The 15,455-nt window shown below is 44.8% G+C and overlaps 1 pseudogene; it reads right to left on the bottom strand.

Annotated features, from left to right (window-relative positions):
- Nucleotides 1-6,685: 6,685 nt before the first annotated feature.
- Nucleotides 6,686-7,076, bottom strand: LOC132363979 (nuclear transport factor 2-like; annotated as a pseudogene).
- Between the last annotated feature and the right edge of the window lie 8,379 nt (nt 7,077-15,455).

Below are 15,455 nucleotides of genomic sequence, written 5' to 3'. Positions count from 1 at the left end.
AGGAGCCAAGGGGAGCAGTGAAGGGAGAGGAAAAGGCAAAGTGATCTCTGGGCCCTGAGGCTGACAGGGAGCAGGTGAGTGGAAGTCCACGGTGGACTTCTGAATACTCAGACACTTTGGTAAAATAAGAAACAGGGTGTGATGATTTATTTTATGCATCAACTTCACAAGGTCAGTGTGCCCAGGTATTTGATAAACACTAGTCTAGATTTGCTGTGAAGATATTTTTTTGATGAGATTAACATTTAAATTAGTAGACTTTGGGACATCCCTTCTGGTGCAGTGGTTAAGAATCCGCCTGCCAATGCAGGGGACGTGGGTTCGAGCCCTGGCCCGGGAAGATCCCACATGCTGCAGAGCAACTAAGCTCGTGTGCCACAACTACTGAGCCTGAGCTCTAGAACCCATGAGCCACAACTACTGAGCCTGTGTGCCACAACTACTGAAGCCCACGCGTGTAGAGCCCATGCCCCACAATAAGAGAAGCCAGCTCAGTGAGAAGCCCGCGCACCATAACGAAGAGTAGCCCCCACTTGCTGCAACTAGAGAAAGCCCATGTGCAGCGACGAAGACCCAATGCAGCCATAAATAAATCAATTTAAAAATAAATAAATTTAAAAATAAATAAATTAGTAGACTTTAAGTAAAGCAGATTATCCTCCATAATGTTGGTGGGCCTCAACCAATCAATCTTTAAGGGTAAAGACTGAGGTTTACACACACACACACACACACACACACACACATCCTATTTGTTTTGTTTTCCTGGAGAACCCTGACTGATACATGGGGCCCTTGGCTAACAGGGAGGAGCAGGAAATGGTAGAGGTGTGAGAGCAGGAAGGAGAAGACATGACACGCTCACTTTGCAGAGTGGAAAGGTGAATGGGCTGTAGGAAAGGAAACCATAAATTATGCCAAACATGGAAAGTCAACTGTGCACCATGAAGTACCATGTGTAGCTTTCCTAAAACCTAGTATCTACATATGGAAGGGCAGCAATTACATCTTCCCCTGGGGAGGAGGTCATCATTCCACAGAATATGCTTGTGGACCGATGACAAATACAGGTATATAAGATGTGCCACGTCACCATCTGGTTCCTGGACCAGCCACATCTGCCTTACCTGGGAACTCATTAGAAATAGAACCCTCAGGCCCCAAACACAGCCTGCCATGGTTAGCCAGATACAAGGGGACTCTCTAGCTCTTTGAAGTTTTGGGGGTTTTTTGCCACGCCTCATAGCATGTGGGATCTTAGTTCCCCGACCAGGAATCAGACCTATGCCCCCTGCAATGGAAGCACAGAGTCTTAACTACTGGACCGCCAGGGAAGTCCAAGCTCTTTGCAGTTTCGAGAAGCTCTGTTGTAAAGGGGTCAGCATGGTTCGGGGCATAGTAGATGCTAAATAAACTGTAGCTTGACTAGCAGTTCTAAGAATAACAGTGCTGAATATTACTGTGACTTATTCACAGGCTTCCAGGAAGCAAGGACAGCAGGGCTCTGACCTGGTCCCCAATATCCAGCAGAGGCTATGGCTGGTAAAAAGGGCTCAGTGAGAATCCATTGAGTGAAGGAATTTGGCTTGATTAATTTTTTCACAGTACAGGCCTCCCAGCTGTCACATGAAGTCTGCTCATCTATTTTCATATTTTGTTTTGTTCTTTTGCTGAAGTCAAAAAGACTGAGAACTACACAAAGACCAACATAACCAACTACTTAAGGGCTCCAATGAAAGCACCTAAAATGACCCAGTTGTTCCCTGGAAAAAGGTGCCATCCCTTTCCTCGAAGTCACATGTGGGTGCTGTGGTCAAGGAAACAAAGCCAAAACACCAAACATCAGTTTTGGAGGGCTGTTCATGAGCATTGGGGTGTTAATACTGACTCATCCAGACCACCAGGGACCAAGCTGTAGTTTGGCAAATTCAGTTAACTGAAACAACCAGATTTATTGTACTGGTGCCATGAGGGAGGGGGCATAGAGGATGCTGGAGTGAGGCTTGATAAAGGAAGAAGGAAAGTGTCTTCTTAAGGTCTGTTTGCAGCTGAAGGTTGGAGGAGGAGGAGGACGGTACCAGGGAAGTGGAGTCACTTCTGCTTTGCATGCTATTTAGAGGTGGGCTCAGGAGGGGTGGGGTTAACTGGGGGTCAGGGGTTGTCAGGAGGTGAGGGCAACTTAGCCGTGGAGTCATAGATGAGTGTAGCAAGCAGATGTGGGGTGTCAGTGGTAAGAAAATAAGAGTCACTCCAAGACGGGTGCATTGTGGCATTTCACAGCTGCTACAAAACCTTAGGGAAGGCACATTTCCTGTGGACACACAGCTGCTTTACTGTGTGTCTTCTTTCCTGCCTGTTCTTTTCTCTCTCCTCACTGATTTTCACAGTTTTGCTCCTGGACAGGCTTTGACTCTTTTAGGAGGGAAACAACCCTGGTCATTCAAGTTAACTTAGATTCTAGGAGGCAGTGGGTAAGTTTCTCCACTCATGATAGGATGATACAATACCTGGCTCACATGGATCAAACAAAATTTTTTACATAAGTACCCCAGCACAGAGCCAGAGATACTTAACAGGTACTTATGCATCATAGTTCCCTTTGCCTCCTCAATTAGCTGCACATGAACTTTTAAACTTTTTAGTGTTTGACACCTCCTATTACAGTGTATCTCAGTTTGCTTTTCTGCTATTGAACACCTGGATGGCACCACATATTTTTGCTCTAGACACAAAGAATTCTAAATTACTCCTTGTTCCTCAAACACTCCAAGTACTTACGCTGAATCTTTTAAACATAGCATGACCTATTTCAGGAATTTCTTGACCCTAACTACTGGCCCTCCCATTTTTGCCAGTCTCCCTTCAGCCCCATTCCCTCAAGCTCGGTTTACTTCATGTGCAGATAGGGATGGCAGTGAGGGTCCTGTAATGGGTAGAAATGTGTCCCACAGCATGGTATATCTAAGTCCTAATCGTTTATTACTGTGAAATTAACCTTATTTGGAAATAGGGTCTTTGCAGTTGTGAACAAGTTAAAACAAGGTCATACTGAATTAGAGTGAGCCCAAAATCTGATGATGGGTGTCCTTATAAGTAGGCCATGTGAAGATAGACACACAGGATGAAGGCCATGTGACAACAAAGCCAGAGATGGGAGTGGTAGGTCTACAAGGCCAGGAACACCATGGATTGCTTATAATCACTAGCAGCTAGGAGAAGGCAAGAAAGGATTCTTCCATAGAGCATGGTCTTACTGATGCGTAGTTTTCACATTCTGGCCTCTAGGACTGTCAGAGAATAAATTCCTGTTGTTTCAGGTTAACCCGTTTGTGCAATTTGTTATGGCAGCCCTAAGAAACTAACACAGGTCTGGATACACCCACCCACACACACCCACTAACTTGGCCTGCAGCATTAGGAAACTTGTTGCAGTCTTACTTCTCTGCTTATTTTATTATTATTTCCAGTTTCCTGTTCCTAGTCTCTTACAGATAAATTTGAGACCCTTCAATGAAACATGAAAGTTGTCACCTTCAGCTTTTCCCTGCCTGTTATCTCTCAGATCTAACTGGTTAAAATAGACAAAGTCCTCCATCCATCTTCTCTTTGGCATTCTGGTTGTCTTTTTTGAAGTCATCTCCCTGGAATATTGAGATAATTGCCAACAGATCTGCTGTCCTAATCTCTCTCTTCTTTGAGTTAATTTAATTTAACATTTACTGGGTATCAACTCAGAGCAGCCCAGCTCAAGGCTGAGCAAGTGGGGCTTATCCTGGAAGACGGGAAAATCTCACTGGTACAACATGAAGATGAAATAAGTGAACGAATGACCATGATGCAAAACACTTGCTATTTGGAGGGAACTGTGTGACAAACCTGCAGATGAGGTAAGAGGTCCTCATACACCAGGCTAAAGAACTTGGATTTCACTCTGTAGGCTAGTGTTTCTCATGCTTTTTTGCCTGCAGCCCAGAGAAAGACCCACAAATCATGATTCACTCTGATAATTTCTGCTTTACTCTATTCTGCAGGAAAAAGGCTGGGCTGTTGTTGGCAGATTCTCTTCTCAGCCAAAGTGTCATCAGGTTTCCCTGATCATTTTTCAACTAGACCTGACTTTTGGGCTTCCATTCTTGCTCTGCATTGTCCAGTTTTAGCAAGAATCCTGCTAAGTCAGTTTAACCAGAAGTCCCCACCCTAGAGATTTCTGATTACCCTTGAGATCGCTGATCAGGTTCGTCATCCCCCCACCATCCCTCAGGTGATATCTGATCACCCTGGCCTGCCTTCAGCAAGGATGCCCTCAGGTCAGGTCACTTTAGCCTGAATGCCCCTTTACCCCTAATGTTTCCCCTTAGTAATATTCTATCCACTGACTCTCCCACCCTGCTCCTTGGCTATGAATTCCCACGCTTCCTTGTTGTATCTGGAGTTGAGCCCAATCACTCTTCCCCCGTTGCAAAACCCTGTTTCAGTGGTCCATACACCTGTCCCAATAGTTCCCTGAATAAAGATTGCCTTGAGGCAGGAGATAGATGGGCTCCAGGCTAGACATTTACAACTGGCCTCCTGTTCACACTTCCTGGGGTGAGAAGAAGATGGGCTCCAGGCCAGACATTCATTACCAGCCCCCTGTTTACATTGCCTGAAGCAAGAGACAAACGGGCTCCAGGACTACATATTTATGACCGGACTCCTGTCTATATTTCGAGATCTGCACCTCGATATAAAAACCAGCAAGAGAAATAGGGTAAATAACTGGACACTGGACATTTTTATGGCAGGGACAGAGTGGGACTAAACCCTGTTAAAAGATCAAGAGGTCATACATTTCTCCATCCTTGGGGCAAGGGAAACATTGCACATGCGCAGAAAGGCTCCTTGCGGGTCAAAAAGGAGGGGGCACCACCCCATAATATGTGATGCTAAGGCCATCCCATAGGCCTCTGGGCTGTAGTCCATCTTGGAAAAAAGTTGTGCACGCATGTTGGGGAGGGGCCTAAGGCAGGTCAGGTGTGGAAAAAGAAACCAGATAATTGGTCAAAGGTAAACAAAGACCCGGAAGAAGTGGCCTATATAAATGACTTAACCACCACTTTACTGCACTCCTCCTCATTAGGGAGGACGCCCACACCTTTTCTCTCGGGGTGCGTATCTCTGCCTTGCTTCTGTCTTAACTAAACAAACTTTCTCTGTTTGCTCTCCCACTTATGGTTGTGCTATGTCTCTAATAATAAACTCTGTACCTGTTTTTACAGTTTTTGCCTCCGTGAGAAATGCATTTTTCACTGGGGGCAAGAGCCAGGGGGTGTGGTGGCTAGGATTCCTGGTTTTCATCCAGGCTACCCAGGTTCAGTTCTTGGGCAGGGAATTAAGATCTCGCTTCATGCCACCAGTCACCGCTGCCTCTCCAAGATCAGCCTTATTGTGCTTTAACTAGTGTCATGAATAATTTTTCTTTAACACTATCATAAGCTGTTATGGGTCTTTTAACAAAATGGAGTGTTGATGAACGGTTCTCATTAGGCTAAGGGGATCTTGACAGGTACTAGAGTTCAGTTAGTATTTTGGGTAAACCCAGGAGAGAGATGTGTGGGCTGCTGGCTTACTGACTTGACAAGAAAGTAGACAGTTAATAGTGAGTACAGGAGTTGAAGGCTGGAAAGTCGGCTGCCCCATAACTGTGATTGAATCCAGTCGCTGAAGGGGGCTCTTGTATGTCTCAGTCACCATTAGGCTGTGGAAAGACATTGCCAGGTAAAAATTCTCTCCCAGATCTGTGGAATGTCTGGAAACCAAAACCTCTTGGCTTGTAGTAGCTTGCTGAGAAAGAGCATCCTAAAGCCTGTGTTGTGGGCTTTGGAAATAAGAAAGGTCTGGCTCCTAAACCTCATCCTGAATGGTAAGAGCCAGAATTCTGAACTGTAAGGTGGGCCCTGGGCCTGGCTCATGCTGGTAGCCTTCCTAGGGACTCCCCAACTCTGCCACGAGGAAGGCTAATGGGACTTAACAAATGAGACAGATGTACCATCTAAAACCAACTTGATGTGAACACAGCTATCTTCCCTGTGGCTTGGATGATGCAGATTTCCCACTTTAAGAGTAGATCATGTAAATGTTACTTTGTGTTCCTATTTTCTTTCTTTACATTATCTATTCTAGTTGAAAGGTTATCATCTACTTCTATCCTTAGCCTCACTTCCAAAAACATCTGCCTTTACCCCCCCACACACAACTACTTGGTATAATTTCTTTAAAAAGGTTGTTTGTTTGTTTGTTTTTGTTAAGAAAATTTCCGTGGTTTGTTTGTATCATGAGGCATTGAAACATCTGAACAAATCAGTACATCTGGGCAGCGAGGCAGCAGCTTTCTCCTTCACTTCTTTGGGTTACTAAAACAACTTGTCAGTAGATTTAAAAAAAAAAAAAAAAAAAAAAGACAACCTTTTGCATTAACTTGTCTTTCCAAGGCATGCGCTGGTACAGCACAAACTTCTCCTGTCAGATGCAAGTAGTCTAGCGTCCAAACATCATGCACAATACCTCAGTAGCAGCAGCGTACTGCGCTCACTCGCACCGCGGCCCTGCTCATTCGTGTATGATATTCGGAGCATCTGGAGGAGTGCGAATAGTATCGGGAGGAGGAGGGACCAGGAAACAGCATGAGTGCCTGGCTGGGAGAACGTTAGCCCAAGGTGTGCAGGGCAAGCCTGAACCTGTCATTGGTGCAAACCCAAGCATCAGTTGATCTTCTTTAATAGGAACATCTGGTGGAACCCCGTGGTGGGGTCTTCACTTGCGTTGAGCTGGCTACAACCACGCTGATGTTGCAGCTATCTGGCGTGGGCTGATGGTGCTGAGCCGTGACGCTGTGCTGGATTTTGCGGAATGGAAGCTAGACAATTTCTCCACGACGGCAGCTTTCCCCTGAAACTGCTGTCCTTTCCAGGTAAGGCATGGCGCGTCAATATAAATTGCGCCTCGTTGGGTTCTGTCGTTATCAAATAACTGGTAGTAATGTTGAGTGAAGCTGGATCCAATCTGCTCCCAAACTGGCTTGTCTCCCATTCTGGAGCATCACCGGTCTTGTTGAGACCCAAGGGGCTGCAACGATGGCGACAGCAACCCAGCGCCGTCTGTCTGTTCGTTTGTTTTAAAATTTACTTACTCTAGTAGCACAGAGCTAATACCCTGATAAATCCTCAGAAATTATCCAGCATCAAACTCCTTAACTGAGTTGAAAAAGCCTGGAAAAGTTAACAGCCGCATTCGAGGAATTTCTAGGGACACTACAAGTACATCTGACCCCTGATTTCCGGGACTCTTTACAGGGACCATTGCCTGGTCTCTCTGTTATTACAGAGCCTTCCCATTGCTGGAAGCCGGACACTCCAAGCCCTTGGACTTCTCCCTTGCTTTCTCCACTGAACCCTCCCGCCTTGCGTAATTCCCCCTACTCCCACCCCATCTCCACCGATGGCCCCCGCCCGGGCTCCAGGAGTTTCTGGGGGTCAGCCCCGTCAGTGCCACGTTCTCTGACGCAGGTGGTCGCGCCTTACAAAGGCCCTGAAGCCTAGGGAGGGGTGGGCTGGCCGCAAGGGAGGGTCTAGGACAGTGGCCTCTCTGCCGTCGCTCTTCGGGCTGGGAAGGCGAGGGTCGGGGAGGTGTGCATCCTGCCAAGTACAAAGGCGCCCGCGCGAGAATTTCTAAGGGTGGGCGCTGTATCTCAAACAGGCTACTCCGGCAGACGGCTGGACCCAGGAGCCTCCCGCCACTGTCGGTAACCACCGGTCACCAACTTTGGTTCCGGGACACCGCGGTAAGAAGGGCTCGCGCTGGCCCTATCACCCTTGGAGGGGTGACATTGCGGAGTCTTAGGTAGTTCCTCCCCTCTCCCATAGATGAATGGGAGAGGCCTTGGGGATGAACGTTTATTCCCAAATTGCCATGCAGATATTTGAAATCAGAATTAACCAGAATTTCAGTTCTCCCATTTCTAGGTCGAAAGGTTGTTCAGAGAAATTTAAAAGCAAATCATTTTCCTAGGGAATCTTCTGAAAAAAGGAAGCGAACATGTTTTTGCCTCTCGATTGTTTCGATGCGTCGTTGATGACAAATTGAATAAGCGAGAAGAAAAGGTGTGGCACCGCGCTGGCTTTCCTGCACCGCGGCTGTTGCGCGCCTGCGGGGATTCCTCACATTCGCAAATGAAAAGCTGGTCTCCGGGAGTTGAGAACCACTGCCGAAGGGCAAATTCCCCCCGGGTCTGAGCTTCCATCTTCTCCTCCGACTACAGCTCCTCACCAGGTTTTGCGAATTTGCCTTCCCTCTCCTTACACTTCCACCGACATCTCTGATACCCAGCGCATTTTGCACTCGTCTTTCCTACTGGGGGCTTTAAAAAAAAAAAAAAAAAAAAAAAGATCTGCGAGCTCAGTTTCTTTGGATTGTTGTCCGTCCAGGTCCTGGGGGCCCAGTGAATGCCACTCAGAACGAGAACAGGGAGCCCTTTAAACCTGGAACCTCGCAACAAATCCTTTCCCAACAGGTCTTAGACTGGTGTGTTTCACCCTGTGAGTTGTGCATGGCTTAATCAACGTAGTGGTCCAGTATTATTATTTTTTTAATGGAAGAGACTAGTGGAGATTAGATGCCAGAGCACATTGTTCTAGTTTTGGAAATGAGTCCATAGACTCTGGTATGTCTGAAATAGGGCTTTTGTTTTCTCAAGATCTGCGAGAAGTAAGAATGAGGGGAGTATCCACCAGCAAAAAACCACTGGTTACTTCATTACAGTTCCTATCTCCACAAGTTTATGGGTTCTTTTAGAGAACAAAAGGAGACAGCCCCATGTCCCAAATACTTCTGGTTTGGGGATCAGCCCTGGGAGTCTGGGAAGTCCTCAAAAGTAAACTCACAATCTATGTTTGAAAACCCATTCAAGCACATGTTTTTGAAATCTACCCTAAATAACCATAGATAAAGTGAAATTTGCACTTGAAAAGGGATCCAAATATACATTTAAAAGAGGAATCAGAGGAGTCCCGGCTTTATTGGGAACAACAAAGGGAAGCAGGACCTTGAGTGAGGAAAATGAAAGGAATTTTTTTGTTGTGTTACTTTAACTTTTAGAACACTTGACAAAATTCTGATTATAGAGGGGGCTGCTTTTTCTTATCAGTCTATGTCAGGGTAAGTATTGTTCCCTAAATTTTGTTCCCATTTTATACATACATGCATATTTACATACACATAAATACATATGTACTAGATACAATGTTAAATGTATTTCTTTGGCTTTCAATTTTAAAAAGTGTGAGAGACAGTAACCATATTATTAGATTATGCGTTCTTAAAGAGCTGCCTTTGAAACTGTGTGTGTAATGAAAATCCTGATTCCTGGGTCCCTCCAAAACCTTCCAAATGGTAAGTACTAGGTGAAAGTCTTTCCAATCTGCATTTTAGCACCACTGGTCTGTCAGTATTTCTCAAAGAAGAGTGGAAGCCCACCTACATCAAAACTACCTGGGGTATATGTATACATTGTGAAGTAAGTTTAGTTAATACAATTTTAGTTAAATCCATCACCACACAAAGTTACAGTTGTGTGTGTGAACTTTTTAAAAAACTTATTTATCTTATTTTATTTTTGGCTGCATTGGGTCTTCATTTGGGGCTTTCTCTAGTTGCAGTGAGAGGGGGCTACTCTTCCTTGGCAGGCCCGAGCAGCTTCTCTTGTTGCGGAGCACAAACTCTAGGTGGACAGTCTTCAGTAGTTGTGGCTTGTGGGTTCTAGAGCGCAGACTCAGTAGTTGTGGCACGCGGGCTCAGTAGTTGTGGCTCACGGGCTGTAGAGCGTAGGCTCAGTAGTTGTGGCGCATGGGCTTAGTTGCTCCGCGGCATGTGGGATCTTCCCGGACCAGGGCTCGAACCCGTGTGCCCTGCATTGGCAGGCGGATTCTCTACCACTGCGCCACCAGGGAAGCCCGTGTGTGTGAACTTTTAAGATCTACTTTCTAAGCAACTTTCAAATATACGATACGCTGTGGTTAACTACAGTCACCATGATGTACTTTACTACCCCAAGAAGTAAACTTGGAAGTTTGTACCTTTGGACCACCTTCACCCATTTCCCTTCCCTCACCCCCAACCATCGTATTTTAATGTGGAACAAAAGGAAAATTCCCCAGTCAGGGCGGGGCTATAACGCCTGAAGCATCCCTCTCTGCCCAAACTCCAGGGGTGGCTTTAGAGTTTAGCTGGGGCGGGCGCGCCTCCTCTCTCTGCTGGAGAATGGGAAGGCAGAGATGCACCTCGGTACCCCCCGTAGTGGAGTGGGGCGTTTTAAGTTATGAACTTCCTCACCAAGTCTGCTCCTATCGGCAACTCTTCTAAAATTAAAGTGGCTTGCTGGCTCAAAGGCTGAAAAACACTTTGATAAAGTGTACTGCTGAGCGCCGCCTCCCAGGGGAGATCTTGGGGCGCCACCCTTTTGGGGTCTCCCTGGCCTGGGGCTGACGAGTTACCTCCTTGCAGTCAAAGTCAAAACTTGTTCAGGGGAGTCCAGGACACGAGGCCCAGAGCCTGCCGGGAGCACATCCAGAGGTCCTAGAAGACAGGAGTCAATACAGTGACAAAGGCGCGATCCGGCGGATTCCAGGCCTCCGAAGCACCGCGGAGGTGTTCCGAGAACAGCACATTCAAACTGGATCCGTTGGGAACACGCACTTTCGGTGAAATGGTGACCCGTGGAGAGCCACAAGCTCTGGACATTTTAAAATACAAATAGCAAGATCATGCGTTTTCCTTCTCGCGTAGTCATAAATCTATTCCTTGCAACTCCCGAGTTCAGCGGGATTTGAATTTCTCTATCAGTTTCACTTTGCTGTAACCACCAGAGGGCGGAGAAGATGCTTCGGGCGGTTTGCGGGGTTCAAAATCATCCGTTGAGTCCAGCCCGTGGGCTAGAAAATGAGTGGGGGAGTGTTAACACCACGAAACCCGAGCTACCTTCGCAGGGCTAACCCGGCTGGTCGAACGTGTATTGCTGGAAATGCGGAAGCAACTCTCGGGGGAGATGAGCGACAGACGGGCGGGCATCCTTGTCCCGCGCACGCCAGGACCGGCTGAGCTCCCCTTCACGCTCACGCGGGTCCACTTGGGTGCCGCGCGCTCCACACACAGGCCCCTAGACCAGCTCACTGCAGCGCCTGGACAAGGCTTCTTTTTTTTTTTTTTTCCTCTTGTCTTTGTTTGACTTAGAGGTACAGGACTGATTTCAGCTGAGCAAGTCCAAGGCCTCTTTCCTGCCTCTTGTGGAAACAGTTGGCTCTTCTTCACACCCATGTGAAAAGGTCTCATCCCTGACTCTCCCCAGGTGACATTTGCTTTGCAGAAGCAAAGGAATGAAATGAAAAGGGCCTTTCGCCTCTTTCTTTTTCGTCTGCTTTCCCCCTTCTCCTCTCCCATGCTCCCCCCCCTTCTCCCCTTCCTCATATTTCTCTTCCTCCTCCTACTTTTTCTCCTCCTCCCCTTCCTCTTCATCCTTCTCCTCTTCTAACTTCTTCGCACTGAATTTGGGATTTAAAAGCCCTTGGAGAGGAGTTCTGAAGGCCAGGATGGTATCAGTCACGCTGACTTTGTCCAGTTTCATGATTTTTGTTTACAGTTGGTTGTAGCAATATTGTTGGAAGGAAATAAACTACAAAACTTAAGTACGTATTTGTGGTTTTGTATATAATACACACACACCCAAATGTGAATGTTCCCTCATTGTATCGTTCTTCTCTATAATTGAGTATGCAACTTTCTAGATTTATCTTTATCTGTATTCAGATATTTTGGGGCATAGTTTTTATCCAGAATGTCTCTGTTCACAGCCCTGGGGGTTAAGGAGTGAACAAGGTATGCAGATTTCCTGTATTTTTGCTGTTGTGTGTGTGTGTGTTTATCACCTGCATGGGAGATTTAAAAAAAAATTATTTTACTTAAATTAGATCACAAGATACATATATTTGGCATGAAGCTTTCTTCATTTAGCAACATATTATGTGCCCTGTGGATATGATATGAAATAATGATTCCTTATTCATGGGCATTCTGTTCTTTATTCTCTTTGTACAGCAAGCAGTTCTTCCCTGAGTACCCCTGAACATAAATCATGGGAACATAAGTCAGTATTCCTTCAGGGGAGATACCTAGGAAGTGGAGCCACTACTTCAGAGGTTACTGCAAATTGTCCTTTCAATGCACACTTCCAGGATAAGGTGTAAGCACACCCACTTGCCTGCGTTGTGGTCAATGATAGATTATGTCAGGCTTTTAAAGTTCCTGCTAATCTAACAGAGAAATGGGTTCTTTTTGTTATAATTTGCATTACCTAATCACTGGGGGGACAAATATCTTTTTATATGGATAACCATTTTTATGTTAATGAGAGCCAGCATCCAAGATGACCTCTATTCAATCTTCTGCTGCTCACACCCTATGTGGCTCCCTCCCACATCCTACCGGGGTTAGTTTGTGAGACCAACAGCTTCAGGCAGAAGGGATGGTATATCCCTTCCAGGATTAAGTTACAAAAGCTTTCATCTTGGTAGCTCCCTTGCCCACTTGTGCGGTCTCTCCCTCTGTCTATCTCATCACTCTCATAGAAGTTGGGAAGCCAACTTTTATATTGTGAGCAGTCCTAGGGGAAGGGCCTTGTGGCCAGGAATTGAAACCTCTTGCCAGCAGCTGAGTGTCAGCTTGGAAGTGGATCCTGTAAACCCAGGCAAGCCTCAGAGCCTAGCTACTGTCTGAGTCTTTTTTTTTTTTTTTTTTTAATTTATTTTATTTATTTATTTTTTGCTGCGTTGGGTCTTCGTTGCTGTGAGCGGGCTTTCTCTAGTTGCGGCGAGCGGGGGCTGCTCTTCTGCGGGCTTCTCATTGCAGTGGCTTCTCTTGTGGAGCACGGGCTCTAGGCACGCAGGCTTCAGTAGTTGTGGCTCGGCGGGCTCAGTAGTTGTGGCTCTCGGGCTCTAGAGCGCAGGTCAGTGGTTGTGGCGCATGGGCTTAGTTGCTCCGCGGCATGTGGGATCTTCCAGGGCTCAAACCTGTGTCCCCTGCATTGGCAGGGGGATTCTTAACCACTGCGCCACCAGGGAAGCCCCTACTGTCTGAGTCTTAAATGCAGCCTCCGGAGAGACCCTGAGCCAGAACCACCCACCAAACCACGCCCACATCCCTGACCCACAGACACTGAGACTACAATTGTTTGTTGTTTTAAGCAACTTGTTATACACATGGCAACAGATAAATAATAAAGTGTCTTATTTGTTTCTTTATTTTTAAGAGCACTTTACACATTTTGGATATTAATAATTTATCATATAAAATGAGAATCTTGGGTCTACCCTGGTGGTTCAGTGGTTAAGACTCCACGCTCCCAATGCAGGTGGCCTGGGTTCAATCCCTGGGCAGGGAACTCGATCCCACATGTTGCAACTAAAAGATCCTGCATGCCGCAACTAAGACCCAGCACAGCCAAATAAATAAATAAATAAATGAATAAATAAATATAGAAAAATAAAATGAGAATCTTTTCACAAATATATCATTCATCATTTATCTTTTAAAAAAATTTTTTTCCGTTTTAAGTTATTATAAGGTATTGAGTATAGTTCCCTGTGCTCTGCAGTAGGTCATTGTTGGTTATCTACTTTATATATAGTAGTGTGTATATGTTAATCCCAAGCTCCTGATTTATCCCTCCTCCCCCTTTCCCTTTGGTAACCATAGGTTTGTTTTCTATGTCTATGAGTCTGTTTCTGCTTTGTAAATATATTTTTACTATTTTTTAGATTCTACATATAAGTGACATCATAATAGTTGTCTTTCTCTGTCTGACTTACTTCACCTAGTATGATAATCTCTAGGTCCATCCAGGTTGCTGCAAATGGCATTATTTCATTCTTTTTTGTGGCTGAATAATACTCCATTGTATATATATACCTCATCTTCTTTATCCCTTCATTTGTCAAGGGACATTTAGGTTGCTTTCATGTCCTGGCTACTGTAAATAGTGCTGCTGTGAAAGTTGGGGTGCATGTATCTTTTTTAATTAGAGTTTTCTTCTTTTCCAGATATATGCCCAGGAGTGAGATTGCTGGATCATATAGTAACTCTATTTTTAGTTTTCTAAGGAACGTCCATACTGTTTTCCATAATGGCTGCACCTATTTACATTCCCACCAGTAGTGTAGAAGGGTTCCGTTTTCTCCACACCCTCTCCAGCATTTATTATTTGTAGACTTTTTGAAAATAACCATTTTGACTGGAGTGAGTTGACACTTCATTGTAGTTTTGATTTGCATTTCTCTAATAATTAGTGATCTTGAGCATCTTTTCATGTGCTTGTTGGCCATCTGTATGTCTTCTTTGGAGAAATCTCTATTTAGGTCTTCTGCCCATTTTTTGATCGGGTTGTTTGTTTTCTTGTATTGAGTTGTAATAGCTGTTGGTATATTTTGGAAATTAAGTCCTTGTTGGTCACATCATTTGCAAATATTTTCTCCCAGTCTATAGATTTTCTTTTCATTTTGTTCATGGTTTCCTTTGCTGTGCAAAAGCTTATAAATCTGATTAGGTCCCATTTGTTTATTTTTGCTTTTATTTCTATTGCTTTGGAAGACAGACCTAAGAAAACATTGCTATGATATATGTCAGAGAATGTTTTGCCTATGTTCTCTTCTAGGAGTTTCATGGTGTCATATCTTATATTTAAGTCTGTAAGCCATTTTGAGTTTATTTTTGTATATGGTATGAGAGAATGTTCTAACTTCCTTGATTTACAAGGGGCAGTCCAGCTTTCCCAACACCACTTGCTGAAGAGACTGTCTTTTCTCCATTGTATACTCTTGCCTCCTTTGTCAAAGATTAATTGATCATAGGTGTGTGGGTTAATTTCTGGGCTCCCTCTTCTGTTCCATTGAGCTATATGTTGTTTTTGTGCCAGTACCATGCTGTTTTGATTACTGTAGCTTTGTAGTATTGTCTGAAGTCTGAAAGGGTTATGTGTCCAGTTTTGTTCTTTTTTCTCAGGATTGCTTTGGCAATTCTGGGTCTTTTCTGGTTTCACACAAATTTTAGGATTGCTTGTTCTAGTTCTGTGAAAAATGTCATGGGTAATTTCACAGGGATTGCATTAAGCCTGTAGATTGCTTTGGGTAGTATGGCCATTTTAACATTATTAATTCTTCCATTCCAAGAGTGTGGGGTATCTTTCCGTTTCCTTGAATCATCTTCTTTATCAATGTTTTATAGTTCTCAGCGTATAAGTCTTATTTGCTTCTTTATTTTCAGGAGCCCTTTACACATTATGGATAGTAATAATTTATTATATAAAATGAGAATCTTTTCACAAATATATCCTTCATCATTTTTCTTTTAACTTTATATATAGCGTATTTTGTCAA

This window comes from Balaenoptera ricei, chromosome 3, assembly GCF_028023285.1.
Source record: "Balaenoptera ricei isolate mBalRic1 chromosome 3, mBalRic1.hap2, whole genome shotgun sequence".
NCBI classification, from domain to species: Eukaryota; Metazoa; Chordata; class Mammalia; order Artiodactyla; family Balaenopteridae; genus Balaenoptera; species Balaenoptera ricei.
Note: the sequence above shows the minus strand (reverse complement) of the source record. Positions and strands in the feature narration are given on the sequence as shown.